General features: G+C 49.7%; 1 pseudogene; it reads right to left on the reverse strand.

The window, feature by feature from the left end:
- Positions 1 to 18,499: 18,499 nt before the first annotated feature.
- LOC701610 (large ribosomal subunit protein uL11 pseudogene) lies at positions 18,500 to 20,306 on the reverse strand (annotated as a pseudogene).
- Positions 20,307 to 21,285: the final 979 nt, after the last annotated feature.

Raw genomic sequence — 21,285 nt, forward strand, 5'->3', positions numbered from 1 at the left:
ATTTTTAGTGGAGACGGGGTTTCACTGTGTTAGCCAGGATGGTCTTGATCTTCTGACCTCGTGATCCGCCCGCCTCGGCCTCCCAAAGTGCTGGGATTACAGGCATGAGCCACCGCACCCGGCCTGTTCAGGTTTTTTTTTTTGTTTTTTTTTTTTTTTTTCTGAGATAGAGTCTCACTCTGTCACCCAGGCTGGAGTGCAGTGGCACGATCTCGGCTCACTGCAACCTCTGCCTCCCGGGTTCAAGCGATTCTCCTGCCTCAGCCTCCTGAGTAGCAGGGATTACAGGCATGTACCACCATGCCCAGCTATCTTTTTTTTTTGAGACGGAGTCTCTCTCTGTCGCCCATGCTGGAGTGCGGTGGCGCGATCTCGGCTCACTGCAAGCTCTGCCTCCCGGGTTCACGCCATTCTCCTGCCTCAGCCTCCCCAGTAGCTGGGACTACAGGTGTCTGCCATCACGCCTAATTTTTTCTATTTTTTAGTCGAGACGGGGTTTCACCGTGTTAGCCAGGATGGTCTCGATCTCCTGACCTCGTGATCCACCTGCCTCGGCCTCCCAAAGTGCTGGGATTACAGGTGTGAGCCACTGCGCGCCCAGCCTTTTTTGTATTTTTAGTAGAGATGGGGTTTCACCATGACAGCCAAGCTGGCTTTGAACTCCTGACCTCAAGTGATCCGCCCGCCTCGGCCTCCCAAAGTGCTAGGATTACAGGCGTGAGCCACCCTGCCCGGCCTCCTATTCAGGTTTTATCTCCCCAACTAGATGATACACTTTGAGAGGAACTCTTTTGTATAGAACTTTGGAGTTCAAAGAGATTTTAGTGTTTATCTCATTCAAACTTCTCACCTAATGTCTGAATCCCCTTTATGAATCTCTGACAACTTTTTTTTTCTTTTGAAACAGGGTCTTGTTATGTCACCCAGGCTGGAGTGCAGTGACGCATTCGTGGCTCACTGCAAACTCCGCCTCCCTTATTCAAGTGATCTTCTTCACCTCCTCAGCCTCCTGAGTAGCTGAGACTACAGGTGCACACCACCACACCTAGCTAATTTTTGTATTTTTCATAGAGACAGGGTTTCACCATGTTGCCCAGGCTGGTCTTGAACTCCTGAGCTCAAGTGACCCACCTGCCTCGGCCTCCCAGAGTATGGGATTACAGGCGTTAGCCACCACACCCAGCCTCTGACAACTTCTGATTTCATCTCTTGAAGACCTATCATTCTGGGGTTCTCCTTACCTACAGAATAGAGGCTCAGTGCAGGGATAGAGGATGCTGAACGCAATGTTGTTGAATTCATGCTACTTCTCCCTTAAGACTGAGTCAGCCCTTGGCTGGGTGTAGGTTGCAGAAGAGGGAGAACACAGAGAACTGAACAACTTTTTGGCTAAAAATGTTGGGAAATGTTTCCAGCAAACTTGTGTCCAGCCTGCCACTTATGCCTTGTGATTTAGCTCTTGCCCATTGTTATTTAGGGCAAGCAAATTACAAAACTTAAATCTCTCTTTTTTCCTCCTCTTAGTAAAGGCTATGAAGAACATTTGGCAGGAGCTTTGCAGCTAACAAAGCCCTTTCCAATACTTCAACTTGTGGCCGGGCGCGGTGGCTCAAGCCTGTAATCCCAGCACTTTGGGAGGCCGAGGCGGGCGGATCACAAGGTCAGGAGATCGAGACCACAGTGAAACCCCGTCTCTACTAAAAATACAAAAAATTAGCCGGGCGCGGTGGCGGGCGCCTGTAGTCCCAGCTACTCAGGAGGCTGAGGCAGGAGAATGGCGGGAACCCGGGAGGCGGAGCTTGCAGTGAGCCGAGATCGCGCCACTGCACTCCAGCCTGGGCAACAGCGTGAGACTCCGTCTCAAAAAAAAAAAAAAAAAAAAAATACTTCAACTTGTTAGAACTCTTTGATGTAGGCAGTATTATCCTCACATTAGGGAGGAAACTGAGATTTAAACTAAGTCGTTAAGGTTGGCAGAGCTAGCACTCAAACCCAGGACATTTAGCTTCAAAAAGCCTAGTGCTCTGTTTTCACTAAACAGTCACGTGTCTGTAAACCAAGCCGGGTGCGGTGGCTCATGACTGTAATCCCAGCACTTTGAGAGGCTGAAATAGGAGGTTCACTTGATTCCAGGAGTTTGAGACCAGCCTGGACAACATAGTGAGATCCCCATTGCTAAAAAAAATAATAATAATAGTGTTTAAATTAGCCAGGTATGGTGATATATGCCCGTAGTCCCAGCTACTCGGGAGGCCGAGGTGGTAGGATCACCTGAGCCATGATTGTGCCATTGCACTCCAGCCTGTGTGACACAGCAAGACCTTGTCTCAAAAATAAATAAATAAAATTTAAAAACCCCTCTTTTGGCCGGGTGCGGTGGCTCAAGCCTGTAATCCCAGCACTTTGGGAGGCCGAGATGGGCGGATCATGAGGTCAGGAGATCGAGACCATCCTGGCTAATACGGTGAAACCCCGTCTCTACTAAAAAATACAAAAAACTAGCCGGGCGAAGTGGCGGGTGCCTGTAGTCCCAGCTACTCGGGAGGCTGAGGCAGGAGAATGGCGTGAATCCGAGAGGAGGAGCTTGCAGTGAGCTGAGATCCGGCCACTGCACTCCAGCCTGGGTGACAGAGCGAGACTCCGTCTCAAAAAAAAAAAAAAAAAAAAAACCCTCTTTTTTTTTTTTTTTTTTTTGAGACGGAGTCTCGCTCTGTCGCCCAGGCTGGAGTGCAGTGGCGCAATCTCGGCTCACTGCAAGCTCCGCCTCCTGGGTTCACGCCATTCTCCGGCCTCAGCCTCCCGAGTAGCTGGGACTACAGGCGCCCGCCACTGCGCCCGGCTAATTTTTTTCTATTTTTAGTAGAGACGGGGTTTCACCATGGTCTCGATCTCCTGACCTTGTGATCCGCCCCGCCTCGGCCTTCCAAAGTGCTGGGATTACAGGCGTGAGCCACCGCGCCCGGCCAACCCCTCTGTTTTGCAAACAGTTCCCTCTGTTGTACAAAGGCCGAATTTGGCCCTGGAGAAAGAATCAGGGTCAGCGGGTGCAGTGGCTCACGCCTATAATCCCAGCACTTTGGGAGGCCGAGGCAGGCGGATCACTTGAAGTCAGGAATTCCAGACCAGCCTGGACAACATGGCAAAACCCTGTCTTTACTAAAATTACAAAAATTAGCCAGGCATGGGGGTGCATGCCTGTAATTCTAGCTACTCGGGAGGCTAAGGTAGGAGAATCGCTTGAATCCAGGAGGCGGAGGTTGCAGTGAGCTGAGATCATGCCACTGCACTCCAGTCTGGGCAACAGAGTGAGAATCTGTCTGAAACAAAACAAAACAAAACAAAAACAGAAAGAAAGAATCAGGGTCAACAAATCAGTACGGATGCAGATTCCTCAGATGCCAGGAATCCTAGGATAAATGGCAGGGGCAAACCAAATACTTCCCATTCTTCCCTCACCACCCTCCTCCATCCAATAAAGAAGTAAATAAATTCATCAAGTCCCCTCTGCCCCAGTGCATGGAATGTTTACCTGTGGACTAGGACTGGCCTACGTGCCAAACAGGTCTTACCTCCTGGGCGGCATGTTTGCAGGGGCTCTTGATGATGACGTTGGCCTCCTTCCGCACCCTCCCACTCTGTGGCTGTCTCACCTGAGATGACTTTCTTCCTTTTGCATTAAGTGTGAGCCCTGGTAAATTTTTTTTAAAAAGCCTCCAGGTGACATCATTTTAACACCAGTAACAATCACAAATCTGGGTGAATGAGCCTCAGAGTTTTTCTTGAGAGTAGTGTGCGTGCGTGTGTGTGTTTTCCACGGAAAAATAAAATGTATTACACAAACTATAAGTATTAATTACAGAAAAGTGGCCAGGTGCAGTGGCTCACGCCTATAATCCTAGCACTTTGGGAGGCCAAGGCGGGCAGATTGCCTGAGCTCAGGAGTTTGAGACCAGCCTGGTCAACATGGTGAAACCCCGTATCTACTAAAAATATAAAAAATTAGCTGGGCATGGTGGCGCATGCCTGTAGTCTCAGGTACTCGAAAGGGTGAGGCACGAGAATCTCTTAAGCCTGGGAGGTGGAGGTTGCAGTGAGCTGAGAACATGCCACTCAACTCCAGCCGGGGTGACAGAGCAAGACTGTGTCTCAAAAAACAAACGAAGTATTAATTACAGAAAGGTAAGCCTGGCCAATAGGACAGGAAAAGCAGCCCCACTGCAGATCCACACCAGTACGGAAACTTGAGGCACCACACACATGACTTTGCTGACTGGGGCAAAGAATGAACTAGTGAGCAAACAGTGCTGGGATAATCTGTAATCCTTTTGGAAAGAAATGAACTTGGATCTGATCTTACTACACAGAAAAAAAAAGTCAAGATAGCTGGCCGTGATGGCTCACGCCTATAATCCCAGCACTTTAGGAGGCTGAGGCGGGTGGATCAAGAGGTCAAGAGACCAAGACCATCCTGGCCAATGTGGTGAAACCTGTCTCTGTGGCAGCGCGCACCTGTAGTTCTAGCTACTCGGGAGGCTGAGACAGGAGAATCACTTGAACCTGGGAGGCAGAGGTTGCAGTGAGCTGAGATCACGCCATTGCACTCCAGCCTGGCAACAGAGCAAGACTCTGTCTCAAAAAAAAAAAAAAAAAGTCAAGATATTAAATATGAAAGCAACACTTTATTTTTTATTTTAAGACAGGGTCTCTCTCTGTTACCCAGACTGGAGTACAGTGACATGATCTCTGCTCACTGTGATCTCTGCCTCCCAGTAGCTGGGACTACAGGGGCCTACCACCACACCTGACTAATTTTTGTATTTTTGGTAGAGATGCAGTTTCACCATGTTGCCCAGCCTGATCTTGAACTTCTGGATTCAAGCGATCCGCCCTCCTCAGCCTCCCAAAGTGCTGTTGCTACAGGCGTGAGCCACCTCACCCAGGTGCAAGTGACACTTTAATATTTTCCGGAAATTATAGGAGATGATTGTTAAGAGCTCAGGATAAAGAGAAGTTTCTGCCCAGGAATGGTGGCTCACACTGTAATCTCAGCACTTTCGGTGGCGGAGCGCCTGTGGTCAAGAGTTTGAGACCAGCCTGACCAACATGGTGAAACCCCATCTCTACTAAAAATACAAAAATTAGCCGGGCATGGTGGTACACACCTATAATCACAGCTACTTGGGAGACTGAGGCAGGAGAATCCCTTGACACCAGGAGGCAGAGGTTGCAGTGAGCTGAGATTGTGCCACTGCACTCCAACCTGGGTGACACAGCAAGACTCTGTCTCAAAAAATTTTTCTTTTTTTAAACAATGTACTTATTTATTTTTAATTTTTTCTGAGATGAAGTCTTGCTATGTTGCCCAGGCTGGTCTCAAACTCCTGGGCTCTGATGATCCTCCTGCCTTAGCCTCTCAAAGTGTTGGGATTACAGGTATGAGCCACAGACAAGAGAAGTTTCTTTTTTTTTTTTTTGAGATGGAGTCTTGCTCTGTCATCCAGGCTGGAGTGCAGTGGTGCCTTCTTGGCTCACTGCAACCTCTGCCTCCTGGGTTCAAGAGATTCTCCTGCCTCAGCCTCCCGAGTAGCTGAGACTACAAGCACCCTTCACTTTGCCCGGCTAATTTTTGTATTTTTAGTAGAGATGGGGTTTTACCGTGTTGGCCAGGTTGGTCTCCAACTCCTAACCTCAGGTGATCCTCCCGCCTCAACCTCCCAAAGTGCTGGGATTACAGGCGTGAGCCACCGCGCCCAACTGAAGAGAAGTTTCTTAAGATAAAAGGAAATGCAGGCCGGACTTGATGGTTCATGCATGTAATCCCAGCACTTTGGGAGTCTAAGGCAGGAGGATCGCCTGAGTAACATGAAACCCTGTCTCTACCAGAAATACAAAAAATTAACTGGGTGCAGTGGCATGTGCCTGTGATCCCAGCTACCCAGGAGGGTGAGGTGGGAGGATCAACTGAGCCTGGGAAGATCTTTTGAGCAGAAATCTCACCACTGCACTCCAACCTGGGTGACAGAATGAGACCCTGCCTCAAAAAATAAATAAATAAAAAAGACCATAAAGAAAAAAAATTGATACATTAGCTCCATCAAAACAAATCAAAAGCCATCTTAAAACAGAGAATCTCAGGCTGGGCACGGTGGTTCATGCCTGTAATCTCAGCACTTTGGGAGACTGAGGCAGGCGGATCACGAGGTCAGGAGATCAAGACCATCCTGGCTAACACGGTGAAACCCCGTCTCTATTAAAAATACAAAAAATTAGCCGGGTGTGGTCGCAGGTGCCTGTAGTCCCAGCTGTTTGGGAGACTGAGGCAGGAGAGTGGCGTGAACTCGGGAGGTGGAACTTGCAGTGAGCTGAGATCACGCCACTGCACTCCAGCTTGGGCTACAGAGAGAGACTCCGTCTCGGGGAAAAAAAAAAAAAAAAAAGATGCTGTCAACTCTGGCTGCAGGAGCATCACGTGAGGAGCTTTTTTTTTTTTTTTTTTGAGACAGAGTTTTGCGCTTGTTGCCCAGGCTGGAGTGTGGAATGGTGTGCGATCATTGGCTCACCAAAACCTCCGCTTCCCAGGTTCAAGCGATTCTCCTGTCTCAGCCTCCCTAGTAGCTGGGATTATAGGCATGCACCACCACGCCTGGCTAATTTTGTATTTTTTTTTTTAGTAGAGACGGAGTTTCTCCATGTTGGTCAGGCTGGTCTCAAACTCTTGACCTCAGGTGATCCACCTGCCTCGGTCTCCCAAAGTGCTAGGATTACAGGTGTGAGCTACCACGCCTGTACCCAGCTAACTTTTTGTATTTTTTGTAGAGACAGGGTTTCACCATGTTGCCCAGGCGGTGTTAAACTCCTGATCTGAAGCAATCCATTTATGTTGGCCTCCCAAAGTGCTGGGATTACAGGTGTGAGCCACCACACTGGCATTATTCTTTAAAAAGTATATTATGACCAGGTACTGTGCATAACAAAACAAAGCAAATGCATGTACATACTAAAAAATGGTAGCTGCTGCCACTGCACCTGGCCCTTTCTAATTAAGAAAAAAAACTTTTTCAATCAGGACCTCGCTATGTTCCTTAGGCTGGTCTCGAACTCCTGGCCTCAAGCAGTTCTCCCAAAGAACTAGTGGTGTGAGCCACCACACCTGGCCTCAAACTTTTTTTAAAACAAAAATGGGGCTGGGTGCAGTGGCTCATACCTGTAATCCCAGCAACTTGGGAGGCCAAGGTGGGCAGATCATTTGAAGTTGGGAGTTTGAGACCAACCTGGCCAACATGGCAAAACTCCATCTCTACTAAAAATACAAAAATTAGCCAGGCATGGTGGCACATGCCTGTAATCCTGGCTACTTGGGAGGCTGAGGCAGGAGAATCACTTGTACCTGGGAGGTGGAAGTTGCGGCGAGCCGAGATCACACCACTGTACTCCAGCCTGGATGACAGAGCAAGACTCCTAAAAAAACTAAATAAATAAAATAAAAAATAAAAAAATCTGCATACCATTCTGTCACTTGCTTTTTTACGTACTACCTCAAAATGTTGAGGTTCATTCATCCAACAAGTATTTAGTTAGCCCTTAAATGTGTGCTCAAAAGCTAGGGACCCAGCAGTGTCCTTGCCTTCAAAGGATTTTCACTGCAGTGGAGGGGACACATGATAGACAACAAGCAAGTAGTAATGAAAGACAAGAGGGAAATGAAGGTGACAGACAAGTTAATAGGGCCCATGCTCAGTGGCTCATGCCTGTAATCCCAACACTTTGGGAAGGAGAGGCGGGCAGGTCACCTGAGGTCAGGAGTTCAAGACCAGCCTGGCCACCATAGTGAAACCCCATCTCTACTAAAAGTACAAAAATTAGGCCGGGCCCGGTGGCTCAGCCTGTAATCCCAGCACTTTGGGAGGCCGAGGTGGGTGGATCACGAGGTCAGGAGATCGAAACTATCCTGGCTAATACAGTGAAACCCCGTCTCTACTAAAAAAAAAAAAAAAAAAAAAAAAAAAAAATTAGCCGGGCTTGGTGGCGGGCGCCTGTAGTCCTAGCCACTCGGGAGGCTGAGGCAGGAGAATGGCGTGAACCCAGGAGGCGGAGCTTGCAGTGAGCTGAGATAGAGCCACTGTACTCCAGCCTGGGAGACAGAGTGAGACTCTGTCTCAAAAAAAAAAAAAAGGTACAAAAATTAGCCAGGCGTAGTGGCGCATGCCTGTTGTCCCAGCTACTCAGGAGACTGAGGCACAAGAATTGATTAGACCCAGGAGACGGTGAGGTTGCAGTGAGCCAAGATCGAGCCACTGTGCTCAAGCCTGGGTGACAGAGTAAGACTTGGTCTCAAAAAGCAAAGTTAATAGGAATGCAGCCTGTATGTTCTGGTATCGTCTTTTAGCAATTCCATGAAGTACAATGGAGTTTCCAAGTTTTCTCTGTGACAAAGGGATGCTGCTTTGTCACCTTTTTTTTTTTCTTTTCTACAGGGTAAGAGTCTTACCCTGTAGCCCAGACTGGAGAGCAGTGATGCGATCACAGCTCACTGCAGCCTCCAACTCTTAGGTTCAGGGGATCCTCCCACCACCTGAGTAGCTGAGACTGCAGGTACATGCCACCGTACCTGGCTTATTTATTTATTTATTTATTTATTTTTATTTATTTATTTTTGTGACGGAGTCTTGCTCTGTCGCCCAGGCTAGAGTACAGTGGCTCTATTTCGGCTCACTGCAAGCTCCGCCTCCCGGATTCACGCCATTCTCCTGCCTCAGCCTCCCGAGTAGCTGGGACTACAGGCGCCCGCCACCTCGCCTGGCTAGTTTTTTGTATTTTTTAGTAGAGACGGGGTTTCACCGTGTTAGCCAGGATGGTCTCGATCTCCTGACCTCGTGATCTGCCCGTCTCGGCCTCCCAAAGTGCTGGGATTACAGGCTTGAGCCACCGCGCCCGGCCGCATTTTTACATATTAACAAGATTCACAGGTGATTTGTATGCACATTTCAGTTTGAGAAGGACTGGTTTAGAATGGAAGATAAAAAATGGCAGATAAGGCATGGCGCTCATGCCTGTAATACTAGCACTTTGGAAGGCCAAGGAGGGAGGATCACAAGGTCAGGAGTTCAAGACCAGCCTGGCCAACATGGAGAAACCCCATCTCCACTAAAACAAAAAACAAAAAACAAAACAAAAATTAGCCGGGCATGGTGGTGGGAGCCTATAATCCCAGCTACTCAGGAGGCTGAGGTGGGAGAATTGTTTGAACCTGGGAGGTGGAGGTTGCAGTGAGCCAAGATCGTGCCAATGCACTCCAGCCTGGGCAATAAGAGCAAGACTCCATCTCAAAAAAAAAAAAAAAAAAAAAAGGCAGATAAAGTGTTAAACACCTTCAGTTCAATTAGGGATTGATGAGAGACAGTGTGACCTAAAACATTCTTCTGGGTTGAATTTGACCTTGTTGCCTGGACGGTCAATATTGTGGTGTTTATCCTCTTAGGGAGAGAACTCCAAAGACCAGATCATTTCCTTAATCTGCTTCTCTAACCAGGTGTGGGAATCCAGATTGCCTCAAAATCTTGAGCTGTTAAGGCTAGGAAGAGCCTGAGATGTCATCAGTTGAGCTCAATCCTTAGCTGCTGCCCTGCCCACTTCTGCACACCCCCATTTCACAGGCAAGGCTCTGGGAAGGGCAGTGGTTTGCTCAAACCACATATCAGCCCAGGGCTGGCCACAGTCCTGGGTCCCAGCCAGTAGTTATGTTTTCTCTAAGTTTTGGTCCATTTTTTTTTATCTTATGAATTCAGCCTATCTTTTTAGAAAAATGAATTTTAAAAACATATATGGCCGGGCGCAGTGGCTCACACCTGTAATCCCAGCACTTTGGGAGGCCGAGGTGGGCGGATCACCAGGTCAGGAGATACAGATCATCCTGGCTAACATGGTGAAACTCTGTCTCTACTAAAAATACACAAAATTAGCTGGGCGTGGTGGCAGGCGCCTGTAGTCCCAGCTACTCGGGAGGCTGAGGCAGGAGAATGGCATGAACCCGGGAGGCAGAGTTTGCAGTGAGCCGAGATTGCACCACTGCACTCCAGCCTGGGCAACAGAGCGAGACTCCCGTCTCAAAAAAAACAAAAAAACAAAAAAAAAATACATTGGTTCGTATTAGAAAAGTATCATTGTAGCAGGACGAGCCACAGACAAGAACCCGTCAGACACCGAGTTGTAGAAGGAAAGGACTTTATTCAGCTGGGAGCATTGGTGGACTCACGTTTCCAAAAACCGAGTTCCCTGAGTGAGCAATTCCTATCACTTTTAAGGGCTTACAACTCTAAGGGGATCCACGTGAGAAGGTTGTGATCGATTGAGCAAGCAGGGGGTACGTGACTGGAGGCTACATGCACCAGTAATCGGTAATCCGTAATCGGTAATCAGAACGGAACAGAACAGGACAGGGATTTTCACGATGCTTTTCCACACAATGTCTGGAATCTACAGATAACACAAGTAGTTCGGTCAGGGGTTGATTTTTAACTACCAGGCCCAGGGCGCGGTGCTGGGCTATCTGCCTGTGGATTCCATTTCTGCCTTTTAGTTTTTACTTCTTTCTTTGGAGGCAGTAATTGGGCATAAGACAATATGAGGGGTGGTCTCCTCCCTTATCATGTGCTTATTGTAAAAAAATCAGAGTTGGGCACGGTGGCTCACACCTGTAATCCCAGCACTTTGGGAGGCTGAGGAAGGGGAATCACTTGAGCCCAGGAGTGCAAGACCAACCTGAGCGACACAGTGAGACCCTATCTCTACAAAAAAAAAAAAAAAAAAAAAAAATCAAAAAATTAGCCAGGCAAGATGGTGTGTGCCTGTGGTCCAGCCTACTCAAGAGACTGAGGCTGGAGGATCGCTTGAGCCCAGAGGTCGAGGCTGCAGTGAGCCATGATCGCACCATTGCACTCCAGCCTACGTGACAGAACGAGACTCTGTCTTTAAAAAAAAAAAAAAAGCTTTAAAAGGGTGAATTTTGTATGTGTGAATTATATCTCAATAAAGCTGTTATTAAAAAAAAAAAAAAAAAGCAGGCCGCCGGACGCAGTGGCTCATACCTGTAATCCCAGCACTTTGGGAGGCCGAGGTGGGCAGATCACCTGAGATCAGGAGTTTGACCAACCTGGCCAACATGATGAAACCCTGTTTTTACTAAAAGTACAAAATTTAGCTGGGAATAGTGGTGGGTGCCTATAATCCCAGCTACTCGGGAGGCTGAGGCAGGATAATCGCTTGAACCTGGGAGGTCGAAGTTGCAGTGATCTCGAAGCTGAGATCGCCCCACTGCACTCCAGCCTGGGCAACAGAGTGAGACTCCATCTCAAAAAAAAAAAAAAAAAAAGCTAGAGAGAAGAAAGTAAAATATTCTTTGAGTCACCCAAGCCCATACTCCACGCAAGTAGCCACTCATTCATTCCACAGATACTCTCTGAGGGCCTGTTCTGTGCAGGCTATGTGCCAAAGGTTTACACCCTAGGGGCAGTGCCACCCAGGTATCCATCCCCCGTGACCAGTGACTGCCCCTCCTCTGTAATATCTATTGACTGACCTCTCTGACCTCACCTCCTTTCTTTCCTCCAGTGCCCTGGCTCCAGTAGTCCATGGATCCTGTGCCCTTCCCATGTACCTCAGCCTGTCTGCTCTCGATGTCATTCCTGCCCAGCCCACAGTTCATGATCAGGCTCCACCCCCACCCCCTCCTTCGGTCCTGACAAAGCCCCAACACTGATCAGTCCCACTGCTCCACCTCTGCGGCATCTGCACCTGCACTTGGGCAGCTAAATGTCACACCACAGCTGCCTCCCTTTCAACTCATGACACAAAACCCAAGAGGGCCCTTAGTGGATGCCAGGGTCATTCACTGCCCCCATGACCCTTGCACCCCTCTTTTCTCCTCTCTATAAAATAAGGGCAATAATATTTCTGTCTCCCGGGGCTGTTGGCAGCGTTAGTAGTAGGTCCTTGCTGGGGGGCAGCCACTGGGGTTATTTCCTCTGGTCCTCAGTCCAAGAGTTCCCTGGTGTCTTGGTCTCTGCGGAGTCCCACCCTGCGGTCATTTTTTTTGTTCCACTGGTTGGCCAGGCATGGGCTGTCTGCCAGATCTGATCATCCTCCCAGAGACAGGAAGGAATGGAATGTGGCACCAGGCAGCAAAACGCGTGGCTGAGCTCAGCAGGAGAGGAAAGCTTCCAACTTCCTGCAGCGAACGTCCCAGGTGATAGGTCAAGTCCGACCCAGCAGGTGGGGCCAACACGGAAACTTACTAGGGCCTTGAAAAGGTGTGTGTGGGAGTTCCGAGAGGAGTGGAGACAGCTGGCATCCCAGTCTGGACCCACAGGGCAGGGCAGGGAGAGGAGATGGCCCCGCCCCTAGGAATCCAGGCCGCACCTCCCTCCAGGGAACTGAGATCAAAACCGGGAGGAAGGAGGAGTGTGAACCTTGGGCCCAGTGACTCACTGAATCCCCCTAGGGCAAGTGCTCTCACCCGTGCAGGAATCCTGCCCTCCTTCCCACTGACGGGACCATCTGCGCTGGGTCAGCCTGTGTTCATCACTGACCTGATTCACCTGCACACCTTCATTCCCCCACCTTCATCCTCCTCCTCGCAGGGTGTTCAGATGTTTGCAGGTGCCTGCCTGTGTTTACAAGTAGGTCTTGGAAGATAAGAGAGGCAGTGGGAGGGGTGGGAAAGCCCTGTTCTGGCACTCAGGACACCCAGGGCTTGGCCACTAACCAGCTGTGGGAGCTCCACCGGTCTCACACCCTCTCTGGGCCCCGGCCACCACCTCTGTGGTTATGGGCAGTTGGACTCGATGGCAAGTTCATCTGCCCTACCAGCTTGGGGTTCTACTGGCTGGGGGTTCTTCCTTCTCACCATTGCCCTTGTGGGAAAAAGCCCCAACCCTGGCACAGAGTCTAGGAAGCTTTGCTGCTTTGGTTCCTGCCTGAGGCTGGCCCTCATCCTGCCACTTCCCACATGCTCAGCCGCATTTAGCTGTACCCAGCTCAGAGAGCAAGTGCCTGGAGAGCTCTCGTCCCAGAGCCTCACCTGGCTGACCCCTGGACACCCTTTAGGCCCAGCTCTGACATCACTTTCTCCACGGCCTGCCCTCCTGGACTCCTGACTGTGCCTCCCCAGCACGGGCTGTTCTCTTTTCTCCTTTTTCCATTAAACTGAGCTCTGTGCCAAGGGCAGTGACTGGCAGATGGGAGGGGCCAATTAGTATTTTATTAATGAGTGAATGACTGAATGAACAAATGAATGAATGCAGTGGGATCTCTAGGCACACTGGAGTGGAGCCATTGTTTACTTCCTGCCCATGGGACTTGATTTGAAGCCATCCCAGAGTGGGCCATTGGGAGTTCTACCCTGCCAAGGAGGGGTTGCTGGTCAGAGGGGTGCTGGAAGGCGGGGGGTGCTGGGGGAAAGGGTGCAGATTTGCAAAGGAGGTTCTACTTGAGCTCCCTGCATGCCACAGCCGGTCTGAGCAGTCCTGGGAAGCCCCAAGCTGCCAGGCCCATGACTCACAGGCCCCAGAGAGCATTCTTAACCCTCCCTGACCCCCCATCTGTCTTCTGATTGGGCCCTCAGGATAACCCCTCATGGGTTTCTCTCCTGCTTCAGCCAGTCCCTCCCTGTGATCTGAGGTGTGGGATCCTGCTAACTGTAAAGGACCAGTTCAGGATTCCTGGGTCGTATTGTGATTTTTTTTTTTTTGAGACAGAGTTTTGTTCTTGTTGCCCAGGCTGGAGTGCAATGGTGCGATCTCGGCTCACTGCAAACTCCGCCTCCCAGGTTCAAGCAATTCTCCTGCCTCAGCCTCCCGAGTAGCTGGGATTACAGGCATGCGCCACCACGCCTGGCTCATTTTGTATTTTTAGTAGAGACGGGGTTTCTCCATATTGGTCAGGCTGGTCACAAACTCCTGACCTCAGGTGATCCGCCTGCCTCAGCCTCCCAAAGTGCAGGGATTACAGGCGTGAGTCACCACGCCCAGCCATAATTTTTTGTATTTTTAGTAGAAATGGGGTTTCACCATGTTGGCCAGGCTGGTCTCAAACTCCACACCTTAGGTGATCCACCCTCCTTGGCCTCCCAAACTGCTGGGATTACAGGCGTGAGCCACCATGCCCGGCCCATACTGTGTTTTCCTGAGCAATCCTTCCTGTGTTTATGGACAGGAAAAAAGTTACCACCGTACTAGGTGAAGGTCACTCTGATTTTCTGAGACCCCTCACCATCCTCTTCCTACTTCGCACCTGTCTCCCGCATGCTATAGAAATTGGGTCAGGTCGCCGGGCGCAGTGGCTCACGCCTATAATCCCAGCACTTTGGGAGGCCGAGGCAGGCGGATCACGAGGTCAGGAGATCGAGACCATCCTGGCTAACACAGTGAAACCCTGTCTCTACTAAAAATACAAAAAATTAGCCGGGTGTGGTGGTGCGCACCTGTAGTCCCAGCTACTTGAGAGGCTGAGGCAGGAGAATGGCGTGAACCTGGGAGGCGGAGCTTGCAGTGAGCCGAGATTGCGCCACTGCACTCCAGCCTGGGCAACAAAGCGAGACTCCGTCTCAAAAAAAAAAAAAAAAAAAGAAAAGAAATTGGGTGAGGTCCTCCTCTTCTCTGCCCTTTTCTCAGCCCCTCCCCCTTGTCCAGACATGACTCCCCTCTCAGCCCAACTTTCCTGTTAGCGGAAGAGTGTCTGATGGCCTCCTCTCACCCCTTTGTTCTTACATCATCAGTGGGAGGCAGGGCATCCCGGAGCTCAGGCTCAAAGGCTTTCCTCTTTATCCCATTAGTTTGTTAGATAAGAAAGTTTCGATTTCAAAATAACTTTAGATTTACTGAGGCTTGGCATGGAGGCTCACACCTGTAATCCCAGCACTTTGGGAGGCTGAGGCAGGCGGATCACGAGGTCAGGAGATCGAGACCATCCTGGCCAATATGGTGAAACCCTGTCTCTACTAAAATACAAAAAATTTGCCAGACGTAGTGGTGCATGCCTGTAGTCCCAGCTACTTGGGAGGCTGAGGCAGGGGAATCGCTTGAACCTGGGAGGCAGAGGTTGCAGTGAGCCAAGATTGCACCACTGCACTCCAGCCTGGTGACAGAGCAAGACTCCGTCTCAAAAAAAAAAAAAAAACAAACAACAACCAAAAAAACATCTCACGCAACTATGGCACATTTGTCCAAACTAGGAAACTGACATTGGTACAACATGACTCACCAAACTCCAGACTTTATTGGGATTTCACCAGATTTTCCACTAATGTCCTTTCTTCCTTTCCAGAATCCATCCCAGGAAACCACATGACATTTAGTCATCTGCCATTGCATTCCTTTATGTGTATGATCAAGGTAATAATTCTGTTTTGCAGGTGAGGAAAAAAGTAATTCATTGGCCAAGGGATGGCCCTGTCACATCTAGGAGACGAAGGCAGTGGAATAAAGGGTTTAGGACTTGGCTAAATTTAGAGCCGGAATCTATGTGGTGTGACCTTGAGCCTTCGTCTCCTGGTCTGAACGATGGGATCATAGATCATTCCTTCCTTCCAGGCAGTGGTGGGGACTAAATGAGATAATACATGTGGGCGTATGCGTGCCCACGAAATGGTAGCTGCTGCTGTTGTTATTACTGTCAGGATCGTCATCAAGGAGCCTTGATCCCAGGCAGGCTGCCTAACTGCTGAAACCTAGCTTCCTGTTCAGCATAGTCAATCATCCCACCTCTCCAGCCTCACCCCAAACAACACAAACAAGAGCTCAGGAAACAAACATCAGTTGTTGACACCCTTCCTTACCCTCAAAACTTACAGAGGTTGTGTCTCAAGGTCAAATAACTGGCTAGGAGCTTAACCAGACAGAGAATCTAGTTTTTTGTTTTGTTTTGTTTTTGTTTTTGTTTTTGTTTTTGTAGAGATGGGGTTTCACTCTGTTGCCTGGGCTGGAATAGAACTTCTGGGCTCAAGTGATCCTCCTGCCTCGGCTCCCAAAGTGCTGGGATTACAGACATGAGCCACTTCACCCAGGCCAAGAATCTAGGTCTTGCTAAGACCTTGTTCCATCCACTGGGCAGAAACCCTCCCTCTTGTCTTCCTCCTCCCCTCCCCTCCCCTCCCTTCCCATTCAGAGACTGCTCTGGGGAGCAGAGGCCACCAGCCGGCTGCTCTTAATTCTACCTCATGGGATGCCCTGCAAGGGACCCCATCACCTCCCCTGGCCTAAAGGAACTGCCACAAACACCTGATGAAGGAAGTGGTCCAAGGTCATTTTCATTTTCAAAAAAAGTAAAATCATGACTCCCACACAGATAGAAAATGAATAGGTATTAACCATTTTATTTAACTCATAAGGGAGCCAGGTGATGTTATAACCAGCTCAAAAGGGCAGTTAAGAGCCGGGTGCAGTGGCTCACTCCTGTAATCCCAGCACTTTGGGAGGCCGAGACAGGTGGATTGCCTAAGGTCAGGAGTTCAAGACCAGTCTGGCCAACCTGGTGAAACCCCGTCTCTACTAAAAATACAAAAATTAGCTGGGCCTCATAGCACATGCCTGTAATCCCAGCTACTTGGGAGGCTGAGGCAGGAGAATCACTTGAACCCAGGAGGCGGAGGTTGCAGTGAGCCGAGATCATGCCACTGCGCTCCACTCCAGTCTGGGTGACAGAGTGACTCTGTCTCAAAAAAAAAAAAAAAAAAAAGGGGGGCAGCTAAGAACAGTCACATTCATAGGTCAGGAATATTGAAATGAATGTGTAAATGAAACCTGGTTTTTCAACAAGAGAGCGAGGGAGAACCTCTACTAGATAGTGCAATATATCATTTGCCTACAATTTACAGAGCTATAAAGTCGCTCAAAGGCAACAAAAGGCTAGAATCTGATAACTAGGAAGGGTGTGCTGGGTGTAGCTAGTGCATTATTTTCCGCTGAATCACACACATTTTTTTTTTCTGCAGAACGAAGGTTATGAGCAGGGTATACTCCGGAGTCTCTAATCTAATGCTCACTCTCTGAGAATTAGTGTGAGTCATACAGGATACAAGGACCTTTCTGGATGGATTGGGAAAATTATATCTCACTTGCAAGCAAGAGGACTGCAGTCTAAACTCCCCCTCTTAAGATGCAGGTCTTGGCCTGGCGTGGTGGCTCACACATGTAATCCTAGCACTTTGGGAGGCCAAAGCAGGAGGATCACTTGAGCTCAGGAGTTCAAGACCAGTCTGGGCAACACAGAGAAACCTCATCTCTTAAAAAAAAAGATGCAGGCCAGGCGCGGTGGCTCAAGCCTGTAATCCCAGCACTTTGGGAGGCCGAGACGGGCAGATCACGAGGTCAGGAGATCGAGACCATCCTGGCTAACATGGTGAAACCCCGTCTCCACTAAAAATACAAAAAAATTAGCCGGGCGTGGTGGCGGCGCCTGTAGTCCCAGCTACTCGGGAGGCTGAGGCAGGAGAATGGCGGGAACCCGGGAGGTGGAGCTTGCAGTGAGCCGAGATCGCGCCACTGCACTCCAGCCTGGGCGACAGAGCGAGACTCCGCCTCAAAAAAAAAAAAAAAAAAAGATGCAGGTCTTAGCTGGGCACGGTGGCTCACTCCTGTAATCCCAGCACTTGGGAGGCTGAGGCAGGAGGACTGCCTGAGGCCAAGAGTTCCAAACCAGCCTGAGCAACATGGTAAAACACCATCTTTACGAAAAATTTAAAAAATCAGCCAGGTGTGGTGGTGCATGCTTGGGGTCCCACCTACTTGGGAGGCTGAGGTAGGAGGACTGCGTGAGCCCATTGAGCCGTGTTTGCACCACCGTACTCCAGCCTGGGCAACAGAGTGAGACTGTCTCCAAAAAAAAAAAAAAAAAATGCAGAGCTCAAGACATTAAAGATTTTTTTCAGCTGGACTTTGGCACCTGTGTTACACGATGGGCTCTGAAACGTTCTAGAATATGGATTTCTGAAGTGGGTCTGTACTGGAGGACTATAGAGTTTTCACTGGACCCGCTTTGATCCTGGCTCTGCTGTGCAGCCTTGTGCAGTTATACCAGCTCTCTGATGTGCCGCTTCCTCCTCTCTGGCGATGTCAAAATTGCTACTTCATAGGTTATTTTGTTACATAAACTGTACATTAAAGTGAGGAGAACATTTTTTGGAAAATGTCCTCAGTCCCTGCAATTCTTCCTTATCAGCCCAGCCTCCTCCCCTCTCCCCATCCCTCCCATTCAATTCCCCATTTCCACCGTTTGTCTCTCTAGCAGGGTAGGGAGGGGCTTGGGTTGCCCTGGAGGGGCTGGCCTGTGCTGGGTGAAGTTCACACCTGGCTTCGGGAAAGGAGCCTCTGGGGACAGGGTGACCATCGGAAAGGCTCAGGGCTCCCCAGTGCACCATACTGTCCTTTGTCCGAGCTCTGATTCTGTGCTTACTGTGGCCAGGTTCCCAGGTATGGAATTACAGGGTAGCAGCATGGGGACTTCCAGCTGGGTCCCTCCTAGCAGGTGGGGGTTTGAGCCAATGAAGAATTCAGTCTCCTGACATAGATCTCCCTCCAAAAGGGCATGTGTCCAGGACAGTGGCAGCAATTCCACAGCCATATCACTCACTTTATAGTTTTTTGCATTGTTTTGTTTTGTTTTGTTTTTGAGACAGGGTCTCGCTCTGTGGCCCAGGCTGGAGTGCAGTGGCGTGGTGCGATCTCAGCTCACTGCAACCTCTGCATCTCGGGCTCAGGTGAACCTCCTACCTCAGTTTCCCAAGTAGCTGGGACCACAGGTGCTCACCACCATGCCCAGCTAATTTTTCTATGTTTAGTAGAGATGGAGTTTCTCCATGTTGCCCTTTTTCTTTTTTCCACCAGTTGTCAAGTGATCCTTTATTGAAATATTTTCCTTTCTGCTTCTTAACTGGCTGGGCATTTCACAGCACCACTGTTAATGTCATCTATCATGTCATGAGGGTGGCGGCCATCAACATTACAGCCCACAGACTGGGCAGTCCCCAGGATCTCTTTAATGGTTCCAGAGAGTTCCCTGGCTAAAGATCGGTGCGACGTCTGTCGAGCAATGTTGACAATCTCATCAAAAGTGATATTCCCGCCGGGCGCGGTGGCTAAGCCTGTAATCCCAGCACTTTGGGATGCCGAGACGGGCGTATCATGAGGTCAGGAGATCGAGACCATCCTGGCTAACACAGTGAAAGCCCGTCTCTACTAAAAAATACAAAAAAAAAAAAAAAAAAAAAAAAACCTAGCTGGGCGAGACGGCAGGCAACTGTAGCCCCAGCTACTCAGGAGGCTGAGGCAGGAGAATGGCGTAAACCCGGGAGGTGGAGCTTGCAGTGAGCCGAGATCCGGTCACTGCACTCCAGCCTGGGCAACAGAGCAAGACTCTGTCTCAAAAAAAAAAAAAAAGTGATATTCCCACGGTGTTTAATGTTTTTCTGTTTCTTTCTGTCTGTTGATGGTTCCTTGAGGGCTTCGAAGATCGGGGCAGAGGCAGAAGGCACCACCTCAATCTGGGCCTGTCTGTTCTGAATGGTCGGTTTCACTGTAATCTTCAGGCCCTTCCAGTCATCCGTTGCCTTGGCAATGTTACCACCAACCTTTTTTGGAGACAGACCCAGGGGGCCAATCTTGGCGGCCAGCGCAGAAGTAGTACCCCGTTCACCTCCGGTGCACCTTAGGTATACGACTTTGATCTTGTTGGGGGTTGAACTTCAGCGGCATGGTGGAGGCGGCTGGTGTTGGATGAACCCGGATTCGGGACAACCGAAGAAAGTTGCACCTTGGTCTCCTTCTTCTTCTTCTTCTTTTTTTTTTGAGACAAAGTCTTTCTCTGAGATGGAGTCTAGCTTTGTCGCCCAGGCTGGAGTGCAGTGGCATGATCTTGGCTCACTGCAACCTCCGCCTTCTGGGTTCAAGAGAGTCTCCTGTCTCAGCCTCCTGAATAGCTGGGACTACAGGCGCACGCCACAACGCCCGGCTAATTTTTGTGTTTTTAATAGAGACGAGGGTCTCACCATATTGGTCAGGCTGGTCTCGAACTCCTGACCTCAGGTGATCCACTGGCCTCAGCCTCCTAAAGTGCTGGGATTACAGGCATGAGCCACCACGCCTGGCCCAGACTGGACACTTTCTAGTTTTGCAATCTGTTTTCTCCTCTCAGCCTCACTGCAACCATGCGTGGTGGGTGGGCCGGAATGACCCTTCCCCTCTTGCAGTTCGGAGAAGTTGAAGACCCGGGTGAGCCCTGAAATAATTCATGCCCGGGCTCCCCGTTCACCGGCCCATGCTGCCCTCTAGTGGCTGTGTGCGCATCTGCCTTTAGGGACTCCAGGGCAGCCGGGACAACCAGCTGTCTGCAGACAGCAGTGGCCAGCCTTCCCAGGCTGGGCAGGGGACCCTAGGCAGGGACCGCCCCCTCAGGACCACTCCAGCACTGCATGCCTTCACCAGCTCCTCTTCCTGTCTCGCAGCATCTGGTTTAGATGCACAGATAGATGTATTATATATGTATATTTTAATTGTGCTAAAATACATATAAAATTTACCATCACAACTAACTGTACAGTTTCATGGCATTAAGTACATTCACACTATTGGGCAATCACCACCATACATCTCCAGAACTCTTTTTGTTTTTTTTTTTTTTTTGAGATGGAATCTCACTCTGTCACCGGGGCAGGAGTGCAGTGGCCAGATCTCAGCTCACTGCAAGCTCCGCCTCCCGGGTTCCCGCCATTCTCCTGCCTCAGCCTCCCGAGTAGCTGGGACTACAGGCGCCCGCCACCAGGCCCGGCTAGTTTTTTGTATTTTTTTAGTAGAGACGGGGTTTCACCATGTTAACCAGGATGATCTCGATCTCCTGACCTCGTGATACGCCCGTCTCGGCCTCCCAAAGTGCTGGGATTACAGGCTTGAGCCACCGCGCCCAGCCTTTTTTTTTTTTTTCTCTTAAGACAAGAGTCTTACTCTGTCACCCAGGCTGGAGTGCAGTGGTGCAATCTTGGCTCACGATAACCTCCGCCTCCTGGGTTCAAGTGATTCTCCCATGTCAACCTCCCAAGCAGCTTGGACTACAGGTGCCCACCACCCCACCTGGCTACTTTTTGTATTTTTAGAGAGAAAAGTTCACCGTGTTAGCCAGGCTGGTCTCGAACTCTGGCCAGCCTTTTTTTTTTTTTTTTTAAAGACAGGATCTCACTCTGTCATCCAGGACTGGAGTGCGACTTCGATCTCCCAGGCTCAGATGACCCTCTTACCTTAACCC

Source organism: Macaca mulatta, chromosome 1, assembly GCF_049350105.2.
Source record: "Macaca mulatta isolate MMU2019108-1 chromosome 1, T2T-MMU8v2.0, whole genome shotgun sequence".
Classification (NCBI taxonomy): Eukaryota; Metazoa; Chordata; class Mammalia; order Primates; family Cercopithecidae; genus Macaca; species Macaca mulatta.